Consider the following 13,136-nt stretch of genomic DNA (forward strand, 5'->3'; position numbering starts at 1 on the left):
GCCCAGCGCGGGGGGGGGGGGGGGGTGGCCCCCGGGGACCAAACAAAATTTTTCCGTAAAAGTCTAGTGGGGCTACATGCCCACCAAATTTCATGTTCCCCAGTGTTTCGGTGTCCCTGGTATCGTTGACGAAAAAATTCAGTAGATGACGAAAAAAAAAAAAAAAAACTTTGACAATCGATTATGGGCTAGGTTGATGTGGGCCCTTAAGACCAACATACCATAAAAATTTCTTCATCCTCGGTGCCACGGTTCAGGTAGTTATTTAGGAAAAACTGCATTTTTTGGGTTTGGGGGGGGGGGGGGGGGGCAGCACTGGGAGTGGCCCCCGGGGACCAAACGAAATTTTTCCGTAAAAGTCTAGTGGGGCTACATGCCCACCAAATTTCATGTTCCCCGGTGTTTCGGTGTCCCTGGTATCGTTGACGAAAAATTCAGTAGATGACCAAAAAAAAAAAAAAACTTTGACAATCCCTATATGACCGCTTTCGCTAGCTATGCTAGCGGCGGTCATAATAATAGAAGAGAGAACCCCCAAACTTAGTTTCTAAACCAGTACTTTTGAAATTGACATGAACCGTTAGTGCACTTTTCCTCCAAACAATTTGATATTCAACAGAGCTGTCCAACTGTACTCACTCATCTGCATATGCATGTGTAATGCGCAATGGCAGTTCAAGGTCCCAATGTCTTCAAACCGAAACAAAAATAAGAATGGAACAATCTCAAATCGACGATGCCCAATGAATCAGTCCTCCATTAGGCCGTGGGTGGGTGAATTTCCGCCAGGAGCCCCAAACGAGTCATTCGCTCTCCCTGGAAATTTCCGATCCAGTCCTCCTCTCACTGCTCGAAATTTCGTAACGAAACTGGTCAGCAACTCAGTTTGGACAGCGCAGAGAAGGGTTAGTCTCTGTCCAACGTAATGCTCATCCAACAAAAAATGATCACGCACTCTTATATCCTTGCCCGATCTCTGATCCCCCTCAATCACCAGCAGCACATCCTCTCATTGGTTAAGAGCAGACGCATACAATTTCAAAACATTTTTACAGAACTTAACATACACACTTGTTACAAAGCTTACATTTACACAGCCTTGTCCTGTGTGGCCCATCGTGGCCTGGGTTCTGTGTGGTCTATCGTGGCCTTGTGGACAATCGTCGCCTTGTCCTGTGTGGCCTTGTGGCCCGTCGTGGCCTTGGTTCTGTGTGGCTTAGTGGCCTTGTCTCAGATTCCGTTACCCTCAGATTGCGAGCCACAGATAGGCCTACGCCAAAAAACTTTATAACACAATACTTGCTTGCTGGGTTGTTAATAATTTTATGCTTTGTTACGTCAAATAAAGAAAGAAAGAAAGAAAGAAAGAAAGAAAGAAAGAAAGAAAGAAAGAAAGAAAGAAAGAAAGAAAGAAAAGGAAAAAATTTTATACAAATATAAAACTCATTATTTTGCCAGTGTATATATATTTTTATTTTCTTTATAGACCTGAATTTTCAAAAAGGTTACATTTGTTTTAAAGGATTTCTAAATGAATGCTTAATGTTTTCACAGCCAATGGTCGCATGGACAGCCCTGGCTTCTTTGCTCAATTCTGCACATACACAGTAATGGAAAATTACACAAAATAAATAATTGATTTAGTAAACATCGACAAGCGAGAGACCAAAAGAATTTCAGTCAATATGGAGAAGGAAATTTCATAAGAAGTTTTGACAAGCTTCAACAGGAGGTGAAACTGACCGAAATCTGCACGGATGCTCACATCCAGATATCGGCTCTCTTCAGTAAGTCTATTTATATTCCTTTACTCTTTGACTTCAACTCTCAGCTGAAGTTTGAAGTTTTAGTCTGTGGTATAGCTAAAGCACCGCAACACTTTGAAGTTCAATGACAACCACATAGTTAGCATTTGAATAGGGCATTGTACTGCCACAGTGTGAAACGTGTTATATACATAAACTAGCCTGGGCTTACCATATTTAGCACTTGAATAGCACTTGTAAACCTATCTTTAGCTGTGCTCATCCAATAATTTCAGTAATGACATTGCTTTTTGTTTTTGATCTTTTGTGTTATAGATCTTAACATAGGGAAATATAAGGATAGTGGAGTTCATCACACGTTAGACATGTGGCATGGATGAACCTAGGGAAGAAGATCCAATCAGTGAGTGCTTTTTATATAAATTTAGTCTTCATATTAACTGAAACCCCCATAATGTTTATACCCAGCAAACATTGGTCCGACGGCAACGTCGTGTCCCTGGCCAAAAATAGTCGCGGTATGACGGCATAAATCGGTAAAAATATGTAACACAGAACATTTCCTAAAAATGCATTCAGATACATTTGTACATGTCTACAGTTCTCTGGGGTTGCATGTTTGATTGTTATTTTGACTTTTAGCTACGTGTAGTTCAATATAGTGTATCGGGTGAGAGGACGTCACCTGGCGACGTCTTTTACACGTGCATTTATAGTCCATCATGACCCTCCATCATGAAATCCTTGTGAAATATGCAAAAGCTGTGCTTAATCCTTGAATGGTAAATACTGCAAAAAAAAATGTGGAATGTATGCATATACATGTAAAACAGAAATATATCTGGTCACCATTTATGTCCAAAACTGTGCTGCCAAGATGTAACAAAAGATCTCCCGCCATTACCAAATCCCGCGATAGGTTAGATTATCTCACGAGATGTTAACGCGTTTTCCCCATAGACTCACTCCGGAACACTGAAGTTTAAACAACCACAAAGAGAGGAGGAATTGAGGTCCATATTATTAGAAATCTACTGTTGGGTACGTACATTTTGTATTATTAGATTCACGTGCTAGAGTTTTACTTGTTGGATATGAATGAACCGAAAGAAATGATGCCCACATTGTCAACTGAAACTGAGTTTGGCTAAAATTAGCTAGTAGGCTAAAAGTTAATTTGAACTTATACAACAGTATACCATAGTATAAAGTATGTTTAATGATACAGTCAAAGTTATTACTGTAAATTATTAATGTAGCCTTTTGAGAGTTTCTTTCAGAAAGTAAATTATCTGAAGTAGAATGAAATGTTTAACGTTAGCTGGATTTGAACATGTATGTTTTCAGTAACTGCTTTACAAATATTTTGTAATTTTAGAATTGCTAAACATGTCTATTCAGGGGACATCACAGCCCACCTGTCTTTATCAGAAATGTCCTGTTCACTTTCTCACTGTTACACACCTAGTTAAGGGTCTTTCTCAAGGGCACCACAGTGGTATTGAAGAGGCAGGGGACAAATGCTGTTCCCCCCGCCCCCCCAACTGATCTAACACCAATTTAAAGCAGAACATCTTTTATACAATAAAATAAAATGTAATGCATGTTGATTACCTTTTTCTAATGTTTCATTCATGATTCATTCATCTTGTTCCATGTTTTTTTTTGTATTTAGCTGAAGACCATAAAAATATTTTGAAAATAAGTGCATGTCATTTACCTCAAATTTTAAATTTTCATTTATTTTAAAAATAAATATATTCTCTTCCCTTAGATGCTGTGAAGAGGTGGAGCACACATGCTACAGACACTGAAATTGATGCAGCAATGGCAGAGCACGGAAGAGCTGGGGGTGGTGGATACAAAATATGAGCCAAACAATGTGTTTAAGGGATAGTTCACCCAAAAATGAAAATTGTCAACATTTACTCAACCTCATGTTTCAAACCTGTATACCTTTCTATGTTATGCTAAACACAAAGATGTTTGGAAGAATGTTTGTAACCAAGCAGATGTCGCTTCCCATTAACTACCATAATCATTTTTTCTCCAATAATGGTAGTCAGTGGATGCTCTATTTGCTTGGTTACAAACATTCTTCAAAATATCTTCTTTGGTGTTCAGCAGAAGAAAGAAACTCATACAGGTTTGGAATTTGGTAAGTAAATTACATAATTTTCATTTTTGGGTGAACTATCTTTATATAATAATTCAGTATTTTGCAATTGGTATTTTAGTTTGGTTAACAAATCGAGAGCTTAGAAATATAAGGTTCTATCTCCGTTTATTGTAGTTTATTGAGGATCAAAGTTTTTAAACTCGGTTTATGTTTTGTGAGATGGAACCTTTTTATTTTAGTAATAACTACTAACAAAATATTTTTTTACAAAAATAACACCACACAGGCATTAATAAACACCTAATGGATCAGATTGTCAAAAACTCAATTTCGACCAAAAGTGGAGATAGAACCTTATAATTCTAAGCTCACGAAATGTTAAACATTGAAAAAAATAAAGAGAAATTTTGGCTGTTCAAGATCAATAAAATGTTGTGCTTAATCAGAACATGCTTCTTTTTTGCTTATGTCCACAAATAATGTGTTATTGTTTTTGATGTACACGTGATCAAAACGTTTTATTGACGTTCAGGTCTGACTGGACCAATTTTGGACCTTTTTAGAACCTTTGTCAAGATGTGTAAACCTCAAGACTTGATTGCCTTTCACGGTGTTATACAATAGGTGTGTGATTATTTTATATGCAGGCTTAGCCTATATATACACTTAAATTATGCAGCAACACATTTAAACACATGACGACGCATTTAGACGTCCAGGGACGCGCAGAGGAGACGTGGAATTCACGGCCAGAAAAGACGTGGAATTCACGGCCAGACGACGTCAAAGACGTCGGTTCAACTTTCATTTTGGAACTATTTTTCAACCATAACGGGACGTCTCTGTCGGACGTCTTTTCAACGGTCATTAAACGTCCAAATGTTTGCTGGGTAATCTTTATTTTGTTTTCTAAAGGCAGGTCTGCAAAAGGGTTGCTCTATTATTTTACAGTGGAAGAGGGACTTATTTGTAGTTATTCACTTATACTGAGTAAGGTGACCGTATCTCAAAAGTTATGTGTTGGACTCAGAAATTCAGTCATTCGTGTGTTTGCAAATGAAATATTTCATTACAAGACTAGTTTATCCATCCCAACTTCATGCCATGGTGTTTTCTGCCTTAGTCTATGTGGATTGGTGTTTTGCACCATGTCACCGGTGAGCACGTGTGGGCCCTTGATGCTTGCCAACATGGTCCCTTGGCCGATGACCGGGAAAGGGAATGGATTCCGAAGGGATCTGTGGCTCATGACGCTTTGTCAGACATTGTCCTCAAACAGGTCCACAAGTTCTTGCACTTCAGGTATTGTTGAAATAAAGTCTTGGTCATTATGAGTAAGATAAGAAATGCAGAGCATAATATGCATAATATATTGCTTCATTTGAGGTAATGCGGAGACACACACGGAGGGAGGGAGGGAAGAAAGTGATGTAAGTAAAATGTGTTTGGGGTTGAGTCAGTTGCTATGTGTTTAGAGATAAACATTATTACTTCTATGGGTTTTCCCCTCCACTCAAGTGAATCCCATAAAAGTAGCATAAATTTATCTCTAAAACACACATAATAGTAACTAGTGAAAGACTCTGACTATACTTACACGTTCAAATTCAATTCATTGCAATCGCAAACGATTGACCTGGGTCACGTCCTCATTGCCCAGGTTTGCTTGGGTATAGTGCAATCATCGCCGTCTGCCTGGTCCACTGTTCCCTCCAACTGCACCTCCGCGGCTCTGGCTATTACCTTGGTCCGTCCGCTGGAACGGCCGGGGTGACATAGTCTTCATTCGAGACTTAGTGTTGATCGATGCTGATGAGACGGGCGCGTTCACACAAAATCTGGTGCTCACTCACTGACTAGCACGATCTCGATGGGAGGGTGCTTGGTGGTAGTGGGGGAGGGGCATGAAAGTTGTAAACATTCAACATTTTGCCTAAGTCCCCTCAATCTGCCAGATTTGCCGACTGCAGCTTTAATATTTCTTGAATTACAGGTCTGCAAACTTTGGGGGAAGACAAGTGCTTTTTCTCATGTTTGAACTGTCACCATTGGCATACAATACAACAAAAATTGCTAAAGTCAACAGATTTTACTAATAGATCTACAAATCTAGGGCAGTTGTGGCTTAATGTTTAGAGAGTCAGACTTTTAACCCAAAGGTCTCAATACAGACAGGAAACAGCTGAGGTGCCCTTGCCCTTTACCCTCGATCTCTCCCCGGGCGTGTGTGTCCATGGTTTGCTGTTTGTGTTCACTACTCCTAATGTGTCTACTGTACACTAACTTGGATGGGTTAAGTGCAGAGGCCAAATTCCGAGTATTTGGCCTTCACTTTCACTATAGTCATTTTTACCCCTGTAATTTGACTTCATCTCAGATGAAAATAGAAAAAAAAATCCTCTACAAAATGTTTTTCATGGTGATCAAAGTCAGTATTAGCCAGGGCCCATCTGTAGTTGTATTGAAGCCTTTAAAAAAAAAAAAAAAAACTCGTAAAGGATTTTTCCACTTGTGCCGCAAGTGTGCTGGATGTCCCTGCATGTTTCTGTTGTACTGAAGGGTTCATTCTAAAACTTGTAGAAATTTCCTGCACATATTGTCAATGTATATACCTGCAAATATCTATAAAAAGAAAAGAAAAGAAAAAGAAAACCCTGCAGCAAGGAAAACAGTTTCATTCACCTAATTAACATATGGATGCACCTTGTACTTCTCTTACTTGTTTGATTTCCTTCCAATTCTTAAGATAGATTTCAACACTGCTCAATTTTCAAAATGATAAATTTCCTTTAACAGGGCCACGTGCAAAACACGTTAGACAGCTCTGGGGAAAACGCTCACAATCCCACAAATTATCATACTATGATAAAACCATACATTTCCACATATTATTCCATATCATACTACTTACCTCTCAACCATTTGCACATCATTATAAGGCCATGAAGGGTTATTTTTGTGAGCTCTGACATCAGGTTGTGTCACATGCTGCTCCATTCCAGCACATAGGGGGATTGCTGGGTCCTGTGGAAGTAACATATCATGAGTATCACACACAAACACACACATACACACACTTCCGTATATTTCACAAGATTTCACACTGACTAAAGTTGAAAAAGTTGAAAAAGCATTCTGCTTCTTTAAAAGAATATAACTGAAATGATTATAAATATCTTACTAAAAATCTACCAATTATTTTAGTTTAGATTAAAAAAAAAAAATCATTTTACATTTTCAGAGAGTTGTAGAAGTAGCTCCTAACATATATTTGTCAATACAACATATGAATGGGTTTACAAAAATGCAATAAGTTAAATAAAAAAGATCCCAGAGAGTTCCTCTCTCACACCAGCGTTTGACAGTCTGTGAGTCAGAGGGGAGGGGGTGTGTTAAGTGACCAGGATGAGACATTGTGAATATTTGTTTTTATTAAGACTTTAAATTAAAGTATATTTTATTTATCAGGGGATATGTAAAATAATTCAAAATTTGAAGTGTCACAAGCCCTCTCACCCATGTGAAATTTGTATCTGTAAGAAAAATCATCACATAGGTCTATCTTCAGAGAGAGAGAGAGAGAGAGAGAGAGAGAGAGAGAGAGAGAGAGAGAGAGAGAGAGCGCAACAATAAAAACATTTAGAGACTGTGAAGCCTCAGGCTGTCCCCAACTTCTTCTGAGAAAGAAGTTCCTTGACAATCATTAATGATAGCTTCAGGATATTGGGTGACTGACCAGATGAGCCTCTCTGCATCATGTCACAGCATATGTTGAATGGCGAAAGTTTTGTTCGTACTAAATTTATTTCAAAGCATAATCGTAAAAGTTTAAATATGATCTTTTAAAATGAAAATATTGTTTAAATCAAATCTTTAAAGTTTTAATACATTTGTATCCTCTATTTATCTTCTTAGAAGATTACTGTAATGATTTTGTTTAACAGTGACCTAAAGTATAATTTTTATTAAACAACGTCTGTTCAAAAACTTTAGATTGTTGAAAATTTTGTTGAAAAAAACTGTACTTAGTCATTTTAAATCTCATTTATATGAAAAGATTCAATCAGCATTTTTGTCCATGTTGGGTTGTTAATTTGTATGGGGGGCTTTCCATAGCCATAATGATTTTGAGTACTGTAACTGCATATTCTATCCCGTACACCTAAACACGACCATCACAGAAAAAGGCATTTTTACATTTTCAAAAAAATAAAATATATAAATAATTTAATATAATTTCTAAGCTTGCGCATACACACACGCACACACATTAAAAGGCTGTTTAAATCAAATCTTTAAAGTTTTATTAAAATCGTATCTTTTATTTATCTTCCTAGAAGACTTCTTTGAAATTATTTTGCATAAATTTAACCAAGGTATTAAGTTATGGTATTATTGGTATGATATGGTATATTAAGTTATGGTTACGGTAGCTATGATTCTATTGCACGTATAAGGTGTATATAATTTTTACTTTTCTTGTATATCCCGAACTATCCTTAGTCAGTGTGGCAACACCCAGGGTGAAATCCTTTACTGAGAATATACTATCGGTTATCTACTTAAAATATATGTAGAATTTTAAAATAGTAGAATTGTTGATGCATAAGGCTGTCTGTTGGCCGCATGAGCAGACTTTGGGGAGAGCTGATGATACTATAGCAGGAAGCATGACCTCTGACCTCCTCGATTTTTTTTGTTAAAGTGTGTAATGTGTAAATTACAAAACAGCATTTTTCAACCAAGTGAATCTACACACGAGAGGTCTTCAGAAGTCGCGTCTTCAATGGGTCTCCTGAGAATATTTAATTTCCCTTAAAAACCAAAGATTAAGCTAAATGACACTAGTTTCCAGCGTTCCCCCCAAAATCAAATAGTCTATAGATTTGTATTACACTTTTTCAAAGGATAATCTTGCTTTAAAATTTGAACACAAATTTAAAAGCATTTCTTCATATTTGCTGTGTTCTGACACAATGCCATTAATTGGTACTTTTTCTTTTATAAAATGTACCTTTCTTATTTCTACAAAGGATCAATTTCAATTAATTTCCTAGCAAGTATAAAGTAAAAAATATGATATATGATGTCTGATGCAATGTTTTTAAGAAATAGATTGTGAACATTATCTGTTTATTTGGGGTCAGAGAACATCCTTAGTTCATTCATCTCTTTACTTTTGTGCTGGATATTGAAGTTTTAGTTAAACATTGTGTCAGACGTATTTGGTAGCATGATTCTCTTGTTTCATTGTGTAATAACAACATTTTTATCAGGCTGATAAAAGTAGCATGAACCTTTGTAGAAATAAGAAAAGTAAATTTATAAAAACAAAAAGGACCAGTTAATGGCATTGTCTCAGAACAAAACAGGTATGAATATATGTTTGGTTTTAACTATTTATTCTAACTTTAAAGCTAACTTTATCCTTAAAGTGTAATACAGTATTTACTCTCTCTCTCTCTCTGAAGATATGTGGTGATTTTTCTTACAGATAGAACTCAAGGATAAATTGAACATTTCACATGTGTGAGATGACTTGTGACACTTCAAATTTCGAATTATTTTACATACCCCTGATAAATAAAAAATAGTTCAAGTCAAGTTTTTCCACAGACCATCGATGTAGAATATTTGTTTTTATTAAGACTTTAAATAATTCATTTAATTTAATTTAAAACATCTTTTATTTTTAAAATATCTAATTTAAATGTTAACTATAAATAACTTTTAAGATTATACTTTGAAATAAATTTAGCACTACCAAAACATTCAATGTCTCATCCTGATCACTGAACACACCCCTCTGACTCAGAGACTGACAGACGGTGCTGTGAGAAGCGCTTCAGGAAAACACTCAGGATCTTTTGTATTACAACTTTAAACTCGTTGCATTTTTGTAAACCCATTTATACGTTGTATGGACATCAATGTGTTAGGAGCAACTTCTTGAACTTTTTAAAAATGTAAGATGATTTTATTTTGATTTGTGTTTATCTAAAACTAAAATAATTGGATCAGTAAATTTAGAAAGATTTTTAAATTGAATGATATAATCATTTCATTTATATTCTTTTAAAGAACTTTAGTTAGTGTGAAATATACCTCATTATTAGAAAACCTCTTTTTCTCACTTCCACTGCTCTGGAATGCGAAGGGTGGGAGGGAGCTCCATGCTTCTGCCTGCATGTGCTAACCTGATATCAGAGCTCAAAAATAACCCTAATGACTTCCATTATATCGTATCAAAGTTCAAATATAAATCAATGGATGCCTTATACTCACAAGGTCATAGACTTATTATCCAATTATCCTATTATCCAATTATTCCTATTACACACAAGGTCAAAGGCAAAACCGGCATGGAGAGGTCAAGGTCATCTCTAGGTCAAGGTCATCGCCCGGGCAGGGGCGTGGCAAGGTCAAGAGGTCAACCCATCAATCATCATTAAGTATAGGACCATCAATCATTTTGACAGTTGCAGGGGCATAACACTACAGAGCTGCAAGGCGAAGCTCTCGATTTACTGGTCGATCTATTTTCCTACTCTCACCTATGGTCATGAGCTGTGGGTCATGACCGAAAGGACAAGATCCCGGATACAGGCGGCCGAAATGAGCTTTCTCCGCAGGGTGGCTGGGCGCTCCCTTAGAGATAGGTTGAGGAGCTCGGTTAGTCGGGAGGAGCTCAGAGTAGAGCCGCTGCTCCTCCACATCGAGAGGAGCCTACTGAGGTAGCTCAGGCATCTGTTCCGGATGCCTCCTAGACGCCTTCACGGGGAGGTGTTCCGGGCTCGTCCCACCGGGAGGAAACCTAGGGACGACCGAGGACACGCTGGGGGGATTATGTCTCCCAGCTGGCTTGGGAATGCCTCTGTATTCCCCCAGAAGAGCTGGAGGAAGTGTCTAGGGAGAAGGAAGTCTGGGCATCTCTGCTTAGACTGCTGCCCCCGCGACCCGACCCCGGATAAGCGGAAGAATTTGACCTTGCCAGACTCCCTTCACTGTAAAAAATATATATTTTGAACAATTTTGGAAACATACAATTAAATATTGACTCAACAAATTGCTTCCAACTAATTGTCCCCAAACAAAAAGATGCATTGTGGTAATTTTAGCTTAGGGTCTGAAGGTAAAATTAAAAAAATATATTCACTGAACATAAGAAATTGTGTCCAGCCAATCTATCAAGTAGAAGTGAAAAATCTGTGTTTGCCAAATAAGCTTAAAAAAAAAAAAAAAAAGCCTTATACGCATGCGCCTGCAACCGTTGGTATAGTGGATTCAAATGTATTGCGGGAGCACGCAGAGGAGTCGATGCTGAAGGACGACGACAGAACAGAATTTCCAGACAGAAATTCCATCATTTAAGTTATGGTGAGTATTAGCAGAGACAATTTATATATTAGTACTGAACTCTGTAGTTGTTAAGTCTTTGTGTACGTTAATTTGAGTGCTGGACAGGTCTCAATTTCATCATAAAACCGATAGAACGATTCTCCGAATGTTTTACTTTAGGTATAACGTATTTAACGTTACTATATTTACTTCAGTATATTTTACATACATAACATAATCATTTTATCGAACTTTATTGTGATTCTATTAAATTTATGAGACATAGGTATAGGTTTCTGTTATACTGTTATATATATATATATATATATATATATATATATATATATATATATATATATATATAACAGTATAATATTTCTGTTATAGGTTTCAAATTCTACAGAATTAACAATGATCAGAGTCTGATATCTAAAACACCTATGATCAGAGTCAGAGCCGCCTTAACCTAATGTTAGGCCCCGGGGCTGAGAGGTTTTGTAGCCCCCCCCCATGCCCTCGATTTATAGAGTCTTATTTTAAAAAAGTGTAATATCTAGGTAATCTACATCACAGAATGCATTAGTTTCTTTCGAGACCTACAACAGTGAGTTTTTTAATATTGTTTTCAATTTTAATATTGTTATTAACATATCACTGAGCACATAAACACAAGACACTTTATTTAACAACCACACACTGCAACTAAATTTCAACTTTATGCAAATGAGAAGCGATTTTCGCGAGCGACAACCAATAGGAAAGAAGCCTTTCAGTGGAGGTCAGCTCCCATCACCTTCTGGAGTGCAGTGCAGGCAAGACAGAAGAGTTCGAGGGCAATTTCACTGTTTTATATGATTTGACTGTAACTAACCACAAACATGGATATAATAAAATGATGCATGGAAAAGAAACTGTCGACAGTCTCAGTGAGTTTATGCTGGATTTAGTGTGTAAATCATTTTGTTTACAAATTAGACGCTTTGCAGTTGTTACATGTTAAAGATTTTATTTTGGATGTGTTCATTGTGATTATATTGGCTGGGTTTATAAAAGTTGATAAAATTGAAAGGATCATTGCTTGGTGCATTTGGAAACAAAGCTGGTCTATTTCTAAATATAATCGCGTGCATCGCTGATGATTATACTGTCCGTGTGTTGAAAAAAACTTAGATTAAACACACTCGCAACAGACACACCCCAAAGCAGAGACGTTACAGCGTTGCCAGCAGCACTGAGCGGACTTTTGCCTCGCGCCACGGGACCTCTAGACACGCGTAAACGCGTCTTTGCATTGACTTAACATTGAAATCACTCGCGCCAGACGCTCTATTCGCGTTTGGTGTGAACGCACCATAACAATAACATTAGAGCGACAGCACTACCAACGTCCACAAGCGACTAGCTACAAAATCTGACAAGTTAAAACAATATGACCTTTTCAGCTCATCATGAACCTGAACATGGGAGGCCCCTGAACTTGGGAGGCCCCTGGGCTTCAGCCCAGGTAAGCCCGTGCATTATTGCGGCCTTGATCAGAGTATATGTGTTGCGATGAGGCAGGAATGAAGCGGAGAGAGAATCCATATGCAAGCATACTTTAATAGAACAAACAGAACACTGAACTCATGACAGGAAATAGCTACAACGACGACAAACAACAACTGTAGCACAGAGGTATATATACACAGGCAAACAAGCTAAACAAGATAAAAGGGGGTGTGGTTAATCAGAAACACCTGGGGAGACTAATAAACAAGAAAAACTACAAAGGACTATAAAACATGGCACAGGACAGGAAATAACAAAAGTCCACACACGACCAAGAAACACAGGACATAGCCCCCCACTTAAGGAGCGGATTCCAGACGCTCCTCAGGAAATAGTTCAGGAGGGTGGTGGAGCGGAGGTGGACC

Source organism: Scardinius erythrophthalmus (assembly GCF_964197995.2).
Source record: "Scardinius erythrophthalmus genome assembly, chromosome: 4".
Lineage (NCBI taxonomy): Eukaryota > Metazoa > Chordata > Actinopteri > Cypriniformes > Leuciscidae > Scardinius > Scardinius erythrophthalmus.